The sequence below is a fragment of the Tamandua tetradactyla genome, chromosome 2 (genome assembly GCF_023851605.1).
Source record: "Tamandua tetradactyla isolate mTamTet1 chromosome 2, mTamTet1.pri, whole genome shotgun sequence".
In the NCBI taxonomy this organism is placed as follows: Eukaryota; Metazoa; Chordata; class Mammalia; order Pilosa; family Myrmecophagidae; genus Tamandua; species Tamandua tetradactyla.
The window spans coordinates 210,402,361-210,411,433 of record NC_135328.1 but is presented as its reverse complement, the minus strand read 5'-3'; the positions used below and the strand labels follow the sequence as shown (position 1 = coordinate 210,411,433).

Genomic DNA, 9,073 nt, shown 5'->3' with positions numbered 1-9,073 from the left:
ATCCTGCCTCCACGCAGGTACCTGGTGGGTCCTCAGGGGCCTTGAGCTGCAAGCGAGGGGGGGTCTCCCCAAGGGCAAACGCCCCCAGCCTGGAGAGTCTGACCACAGAAGGATGCCCAGAGATCAGGGCACCCTCTGGCTTCCTGGGGAAGGGACTCCCTGGCAGGCTCCTCCCTCCTCCTCCCAGCAAGGCCCCCACAGCTGCTGTCAGCCTGGGGCCTCCGGTCTGAGGTGTTTAACGAACCCTAACTTCATAACAGGCTGTGTTAGCCATGTTGAGGCTCCAGGAGGAGGAGGAGACTCCAGCCCAACCCTGAGAGCTGGGAAAGCCTTCACTAGATTAGACAGGTGGGGAAACTGAGGGCCAGAGAGAGGGAAGAGCTGGCCCAATCCCAGGAACAGCCAGCCAGCAATGCATGAGCAGCAAGGGGCTCAGAGAAGGGAGATCCCACCTGTGGGATCAATCTGCATATCTGATACCATCCTCTGAATTTTTTTACCAGGTCAAAAAAATTAACCTGCACTTCTTTTAGACACTGTAGCCAGGCATTCAGTAACTTGCAGCTCAACACGCTTTTAATTGATATCCTGGGAGATGATAGACGGAATCGCTTTCCCATCTCAGGAAAGAGCACAACCAAAGTCCCAACAACCGCTTAGAAGAAAACTCCAAGCAGCAGGTGTTCTTAGAGCATAAGGTGTGGGGCAGGGATAAAGTGGCCAACTGTCCCAGTTTGCCCAAGACTGAGGAGTTTTCTGGGACGTGGGACTTTCAGTGCTAAAATGGGAACGGTCCTGGGCAAACTGGGACAGCTGGTCACCCCAGTAGGGAGGGGCAAGAGATGTGGCTGGAGAATGAGCAAGGGCCCTTCGTGGAAGGCCTCGTAACTATGGTTGCAGTTGTTGGTGCTTTATTCTGAGGGCAGTGGGCAGCCATGGAAGAGTTTTAGATGGAGAAATGATTGCTGAGATCAGATATACATACTCATCTGGCATCTGTGCGGGGGGTCGTTCAGAACAGACAAGAGTGGAGGCAGGGAGGCTGCTGCAATGTCAAGACCAGAAATAATGAGGCCAGGACCGAGGTGGTAATGGAAACGAGAGCAGAAGGATATTCAGTTGTTATTTAGGAGGTAGAAAAGTATAGTGTTGGACATCAGCCCCTCAGCTCCAAATATATATAAACATTTGGGAATGTGATAGGATTATCAAAGCTACTTTTCATTAGTCATAAAGTGGTAATGCATAAACCACGAGTGGGTTTGTCCAACAAGAGTGGGAAATTCTCAGATCTAGAGTCAAGATCCACTATTGTGCCCAAGAATCAAAACCAATCCATAGCAGACAGAATAATACCTCCCCACCACAACCACCAAAGATATCCACGTCCTAATCTTTAGAGCCCAAGAATATGTTACCTTACATGGCAAATGCGGCTTCTCAGATGTGATTAAGTTAAGGATCATGAGATGAGAGAGTATCCCGGATTGTCTGGTTAGATCCAATTTAATCAAAGGTCCTTAAAAGAAAAAGGCAGGAGGGTCAGGGTCAGAAAAGGAGATGTGATGGTGGAAGCAGAGGGCCAAAATCAGAGAGAGAGATCTGAAGATGCTAGATTGCTGACTTTGAAGATGGAGGAAGGGGCCACAAGCCAAGGAATGCAGGCAGCCTCTAGAAGCTGGAAAAGGTTGGGGAATGGATTCTCCTCTGGAGCCTCTAAAAGGAACCAGCCCTGAAGGCACCTTAATTTTAGCCTTGTGTGACTGATACAGGACTTTTGTCCTCTGGCCTGGAAGATAATAAAATTTGTGTTGTCTTAAGTTACCGTGTATGTGATATTTCGTTAAAGCAGCAATAGAAAACTCGCACACCTCCCCACCTCCCACGTTAAGGGCAAAATGCATAGTACACTGCAGAGCGTGTAGGGGTGAGGGAGAGGGAGGTTTCTGGAAGGACTTCCTGGGTTCTGGCTTGGTCGATAGCAAGGATTTGTGGACTTCATCCAAGAGGTCACAAACTGGTTGTTGGAAGAACGGGAAAGAGGATACTCAAGCACTGACCCTCCCACCTCCACTTTCTACCTGGGGTGGGGGGAGGGAGCCTTCCCTGGGAAACTAAGAGCCCCCACCTGCCAATGATGCACTGGAGTGCCATTGGGGCATCTAGCAGCGATTGCCTCGGCCAGCATAGATAGAGCGTTGGCAATCCTGGTATTAGGCACCATCCAAGATGTGCCTTCACAGGCACCATTTTGTTCAATCCTCATAGCAAGACCTGGGACAGGGGTCCCAACACTCCCCCCTTTACAGAGGGAACTAAGGCTCAGAGGCTTAAGAAATTCACTCACGATCACACAGCTAGTAATGGGACACCACCAGGCAGTTGACCCCAGAGCCTGTGTGACTAACAACCATGCTATTTTATTCTGCCTCTTAATCCTAAAATCTTAAGGACTGCCTCATGCGCCATAGTCCTTCTGGTGACCCTGCCAGTGAGGGGTGTGGGCTGTGTGTGCCGACAAGGCTCAGGGCAGCTGACAATGAGCCCGGATGGACAGAAATCCAAGAGAAGAATGATTGCTCACAGAGGTTCAGGAAGGGTTTTCACCCACGGTATCAGCTACTACGGAGATCATATTAATGCTGCACAACAAAAACCACAAACCCTCAATGCATCCAACAGTAGCATTTATTGCTCACACATAGGGGGTAAGTCGGGGGTGGCTTGGCTCTCTCACATGAAGGGGGTCAGCGGGCAGTTGGCAAACTAGAGCCCGCTGGCCAAATCTGGCCTGCCACATGCTTTTGTAAACCATGTTTTATTGGAACACAGCTGTGTCCATCCATTGACATATTATCTATGACTGCTTTGGCACTATAACAGCAGAGAATATAGGGGCCGCAAGCCTAAAATATTTACCACCTGGCGCTTTACAGAAAAAGTTTGCTTACTACTGAATCCTGGATGCTCCGATCGAAAAATTTGAGGAACCCTGTGTTTTCTGCTATCTGCAAACTGCAGCTCTAAGGATTTAAGAAAGAACGTTTATTGCACATTTACCATTCCGAGTGCTTTACTTGAATAATTTGTTTAATTATTGTTGTTTAATTCTAGCAACAATTTTAGGAGACCAACAATATTCTTATTGTTTCTATTATATAGGTAAAGAAACAGAGAAGAAAATGAGAAAAAGTGAAGAAACCAGCCCTAGCCCCCTATTGCTCACATTTTAATATGCATAGGAATCACCTGGGGAGTTAGTTTATCTGCAGGTGCTGAATCAGGAGGTCTGGTGGGAGATGCATGAGTGTCTAACCAGTTACCAAGTTAGGCTGAGGCTGCTGGCCCAGCCCGCACTGAGCAGCCAGCATCCAAACCACAGCCACCAAGAGATGCACCAGGTCTGAAGTCTCCCAAGTCCATCACCACCGGGCTGCAGGACTTCTTAAGTCAGAGCAAAGTTTTAAAATGAGCCATAAACCCCATGAGAATTTCACATCTGCATCTCCCTGCCCCCCGGGGAGACTTCAAGGATACTGGCCCAGCTTAGAACCTTACAGATTGCCTCCTTCAACTCCCAACATATAAATGGAGAACTGAGCCCAAGAGGGGGAAGTGGGCTGTGGTGGCTCCTTGCCATCCAGCACCAAGGCCTGATTTTGGTTTGGGGACCAACAGCCCCCACTCCAGGTAAGCTTGGTCTGCGTGGCAGCACACTCAGGTCTGGGGGGTGGAACCTGGGCTCCAAGCTGGCCAATCAATGCATTGCACCCCCTCCCCAACCCCAGACATTGGTTCAGGCTCAGGCACGTAGCTTGAGGCAGGTCCAATCAGAGAACGTTGCAGGGCTTGAATGGGAGCTTTGGGACAGCTCTTGGTTACTCCTGGCTAGGTTTGATGAGGGGATGTAAGGCTCCAGGGCAGAACGGGGAGAATAGGGGGCTCCCCAGCCAGAAGACGTTCGATGGTGCCTGGAGACATTTTGGGTTGTCACGAGGGGCATGGTGCCACTGGTGGATGGAAGCCAAAGATGCTGCTAAACATCCTACAGTTCATAGGTTGGCCTGGTTCCAAATTTGCTGGGAATCCTGGACTAGACCCAGAGTGTTTCCAAGGAAGGGGGAAGCTGGAAGGGCCACGGAATGCGTGATTGTGACATTGCCACAACAGAAGGTAGGGCCACAGTGTAAAAGCTGCTGGCATGCAGTGTACCAGAAATGGAATGGCTTTTGAAAGGAGGAATTCAAGTTGCAAGTTTACAGTTCTAAGGCTGTGAAAATGTCCAAATTAAGGCAAGGCTATAAAAATGTCCGAACTAAGGCATCCAGTAAAAGTTACCTTGGTTCAAGAAGGCCAATGACGTTTGGGATTTTTCTTTCAACTGGAAGGACACATGGCAACATCTGCTGGCTTTCTCTCCAGGCTTCAGTGGCTTCCCTAGGGGCATTTTCTTTCTTTTTTTTTTTCTCTTTGCAAGTATATATTTATTTCCTTTGGTGCATTGCACATTAAGGCACTATTAATGATATAACAGAAGAGAGGAAAGGCCCACAGCAAATAGTTGTAGTCACAATTTACTAGACAAGTTACAGTTTAATGATGGTGGTAGTGATTGTTTCTTCATTATTTTTTACAATAAGGGTGTAGGCTTTATACTCCACACACACAGATTAAAATAAGTGCTTATGAAAGAGTCCCCGCCCCCACCCCCTCAAAACATCCTGAACATAGCAATTCTATAGAACAGAAAAATCAAGACGTTTGATTTCAGAGTGCCAGTAAAAAAGCAAAATATGTAATACTACAGCTGTTCAACTTCCAACTCTAAAGAGGTACCATTAAACAAAAAAGAAAAGAAAAATATCCAACACATTAAATTTCTCCAGCACACATTCCAGCATAAATGCTCTGAATTGTAATCAGCTAGTAATTTATAATGGGAATAGGACCTTAGAACAGAAGTTATATTGCTTCCCTACCCCACTTCCTCTTATAAGTGAAGGGTGGAGGTATTAGGGGATATAAAAGTCAAAGGAAAAAAAGAATTAAAAAGAAAAATTCCCACTAAAGCTGCTGCTGTTTGGACTACAAAGGAAGACAGCATTTTACAAATGTTCAAAAAAACCCAAGGCAAGTTACACAATTCATTCACTATCACTCCTACTACAAAGAATAAATCAGAGATCAGCATCTTATTATATAAAACTGTACTTGTGAACAGAGAATCCTTTCAGAATTGTATTACAGATTCATCGGAGACTACGGATGTAGTTTTAGGCTTTATCAACGAAAACAGGTTCAGTTCAGATCAAGTTAGCTCTGAATTATCTAGACTAGCTGGGTCAGTGTCTGGAACTTCTCACTGTGTCACCCTGAACAGCTGTAAACTAAACGGCAGTAGGTATCTCCATAGGAAGCTTAAAGATCGAGGGTATGCATACAGCTAATTAGATCTCCCCTGCTTCAAGCCCTTCAGAGCTCCTCCTGTCTTCAGATCTGCCATTAGCACTCTCATAGGATCGCCTCTTATCTTTTCCATCTCTGTCACGAGGTGATCTGTCTCTTGAACTCCTGTCTCTGTCACATGATGCAAAGTCTTGGTCTCTGAATCGTTCTTTTGAGGATCTCCTCTTGGATCGTTCTCTGCTCCCATCTCTGGAACTATGCCGACTTCTCAGGTGGCTGCGGCCACAGCTGCGACCGCTAGAGCGGGACCTGTGATGACGACGTTTCTCACGACATCTGAGTTCTTCTCTTCCACTCCCGTGACTTGGAGCCAGACCTCTGTCTGCGGTGCCCTCTGGACCTGGATCTTCGAAGCTTCTCCCTTGCTTCTCTTCGTTTCGGACGTTCCTGGTTTCTTTTCTCCTGCTTCTCAGCTACAACTCTCTATAGTTCTTCAAGCTTCTCTCTTATTTCAATAAATCCCTGGTGCAGTTTACCCCCAAAATGATCAGCCAGTCATCTGTCATTATCATGGAGACCTAAATAGGCAGAGCAGACTTCACAGACTCGAAATTTCTGCTGCTGGAAACTGGAAGCTGGCATAGAATTCCGATACACTTCCTCTGCTTGTCTGTTCTTTGCCCTTGCTTTCTCTACTTCATCCATTGCTTTCTGGGGTTCTTCCACATTCCCTTCGGCTCCCAGTGTTCCACCTTGGCTAACAATTTACCAATTTCTTCATTTAACTCATGAACACGCTCTACCTTTGCTGCCACTTCGGCACTAATCTCTTCTTGAGTCTCTGCTAATCTTTTCTTAGCCACTTCTGTTCTGCGATCACCATCTGCAATTAATGACTGCAGATGATCCATGCTATCAAGCTCAAAGAAAATATCTTGTTCTTCGGACGCAATTTCATCATCTGCTCTTCAAGCCAGGTCATGGACTTTCAGACATTCTCCCAGATCCATTCTCGTTCCAGAGAGGACGTCATGGGGACAGCAGCTCAGAAGGTGACTCTTACATACTCCGTCATCACTGAATTTCCTAGGGGCATTTTCTTTATGCATCTCCAAAAGTCTCTGGCTGCTTGGGTTCTGTTGGTTCTGAGCTTTTTCCAAAATGGTTCCCTCTTAAAGAGCTCCAGTAAGCAACCCCACCTTGAATGGGGGAGACACATCTCCATGGAAACCACCTAATCAAAAGTTACCACCCACAATTGGCTGGGTCACATTTCCATACAACAATACAAAAGATCCCACCCAGCAATAGTGAATGAGGATTAAAGGACATGTCTTTTCTGGGGTGCATAATAGCTTCAAACCGGCACCCAAAGGAAGGAGGGAAACTGAGTTCTGGTGGCATCATCAGAGCCCTGTATCCCACTGTTCCTGAAGCTAGATCTGCAACTGGATATTTTCAGTTTGTGGCCCAGCGAATGACTTTTGGCCTAAGCTCATTTGGGTGGAGTTTCCTATCACTTTCAAATCTTCACAGCTGTATGGTGAAACACACTGGGCACATGGTCCACTTGCTGTTTCACAGATGGGCAGAGTCCAGCCAGAGAGCCTGTGTGACTTGCCCAAGGTCACACAGCAAGGCCATAGCATGCCAAACTGGTGTTTGTTCACTGGCCTCATACAGGAGAAAACTTATTTTTATAATAAAACAAATACAGAAACATCATGGAACAGAATACCAAATTCACATGAACTTTCGAGATAAAATAGGAGATGAGAAATAGTTGGCTGTTGTAGTCACTGCTACAGGTGTTAAGGGGGGTTGGGGTAGAGGTGGGACTCGAACCCAGGTTTTCTGTCATCCGTCCAATGGGATTCTCCTGTACCCCAACCACATTCACCTTCGCGTGATCCTTGGGAGATTGCCAAGTTCCCTCCCACCCATTCTCTCACCCATACAGCAATCCTGCAGTCCAGTCTTGGATCCTTTTCTAGGAATCTAAGGTTTATTACAGTGCTAGGAGTTGATTTTGAATGTCATCTCCAGTGGTGTCACGATTAAAGAGTTCAGGAAAGAGGCAAACCTAAGTTCAAATCCCCACTCTGCTACTTAAGAGCTGTGTGATCTTAAGCAAGTTGCTTTAACTCTCTGAACCTCAGTTTCCTCTTCTGAAAAATGAGACTGTTCTGCAGGACTTTTATGAGGATTAGATTAGAGAAATGTAAATGCATCTGGCCCACATGTCGTGTTTGGTTAGTATCCACTCCCTTCCTGTTTGGCCCCTGCTCTGACCGCGTTTGGAACATGAAGTTCTTGGAGAAGTGCAAACTACTATCTTGGAAGCAGAAAGTAATATACATTTCTGTCCTTCCCAGCTCCCCTGCCAGCGTTCTCTCCTTCACCCCATCGTTAGGGTTGCCAGATCCCAATGGTGCGGCTCTGTCTTAGCACGTCTTCTGTATTAGCACATTCTCTGCTCTGACCACACTCAGCAAATCCTCTCCACAATGTGGCGACACAGACTGGGCATGTTTGTTCCTGTTTCACAGATGAGGAGACCCAGGCTTAGAGACTTACAGTGACTCATCCAAGGTCATATAGCAAGCCACTACCTAGCCTGGAACAGGGTTTATTTTTCTTTTTTTTTTCAACTTAAGATCATTCCATTCTACATATATAGAATATATAATCTAATATATTGATATATTAGATATATCTAATATATATTATTAGATATATAATCTAATTCACAATATCATCACATACTTGTATATTCATCATCATGATCATTTCTTAGAACATTTGCATCAATTCAGAAAAAGAAATAAAAAGACAACAACAAAAAATTCATATATACCATACCCCCTACCCCTCCCTTTCATTGATCACTAGCATTTCAATCTAAATTTATTTTAACATTTGTCCCCCTATTATTTATTTTTATTCCATATGTTCTACTCATCTGTTGACAAGGTAGATAAAAGGATCATCAGACACAAGGTTTTCACAATCACGTTCATATTGTGAAAGCTTTATCATTATACAATCATCATCAAGAATTATGGCTACTGGAACACAGCTCTACATTTTCAGGCAGTTCCCTCCAGTCTCTCCATTACATCTTTTTTTAAAAATTTATTTATTAATTTAAAAAAGAAACAATAAAACAACATACATAATCAGTAATTCACAATATCATCACTTAGTTGCATATTCATCATTTCTTAGAACGTTTGCATTAATTCAGAAAAAGAAATAAAAAGACAATAGAAAAAGAAATAAAACGAACACAGGAAAGAAAAAAAAAAGATTATACCTACCATACTCCTTACCCCTTGTTTTCATTGATCACTAGTATTTCAAACTAAATTTGTTTTAGCATTTGTTCCCCCTATTATTTATTTTTATTCCATATGTTCTACTCCTTTGTTGACAAGGTAGATAAAAGGAGCATCAGACACAAGGTTTTCACAATCACGCAGTCAGTCACATTGTGACAGCTGTATCATTATTCAATCATCCTCAACAAACATGGCTACTGGAACACAGCTCTACATTTTCAGGCAGTTGCCTCCAGCCTGTCCATTACATCTTGAATAACAAGATGATATCTACTTGATGCATAAGAATAACCTCCAGGATAACCTCTTGACTCCGTTTGGAATCT

The 9,073-nt window shown here is 44.9% G+C and overlaps 1 pseudogene; it reads right to left on the bottom strand.

Annotated features, from left to right (window-relative positions):
• Positions 1-5,447: 5,447 nt before the first annotated feature.
• LOC143664481 (putative RNA-binding protein Luc7-like 2 pseudogene) lies at positions 5,448-6,488 on the bottom strand (annotated as a pseudogene).
• Positions 6,489-9,073: the final 2,585 nt, after the last annotated feature.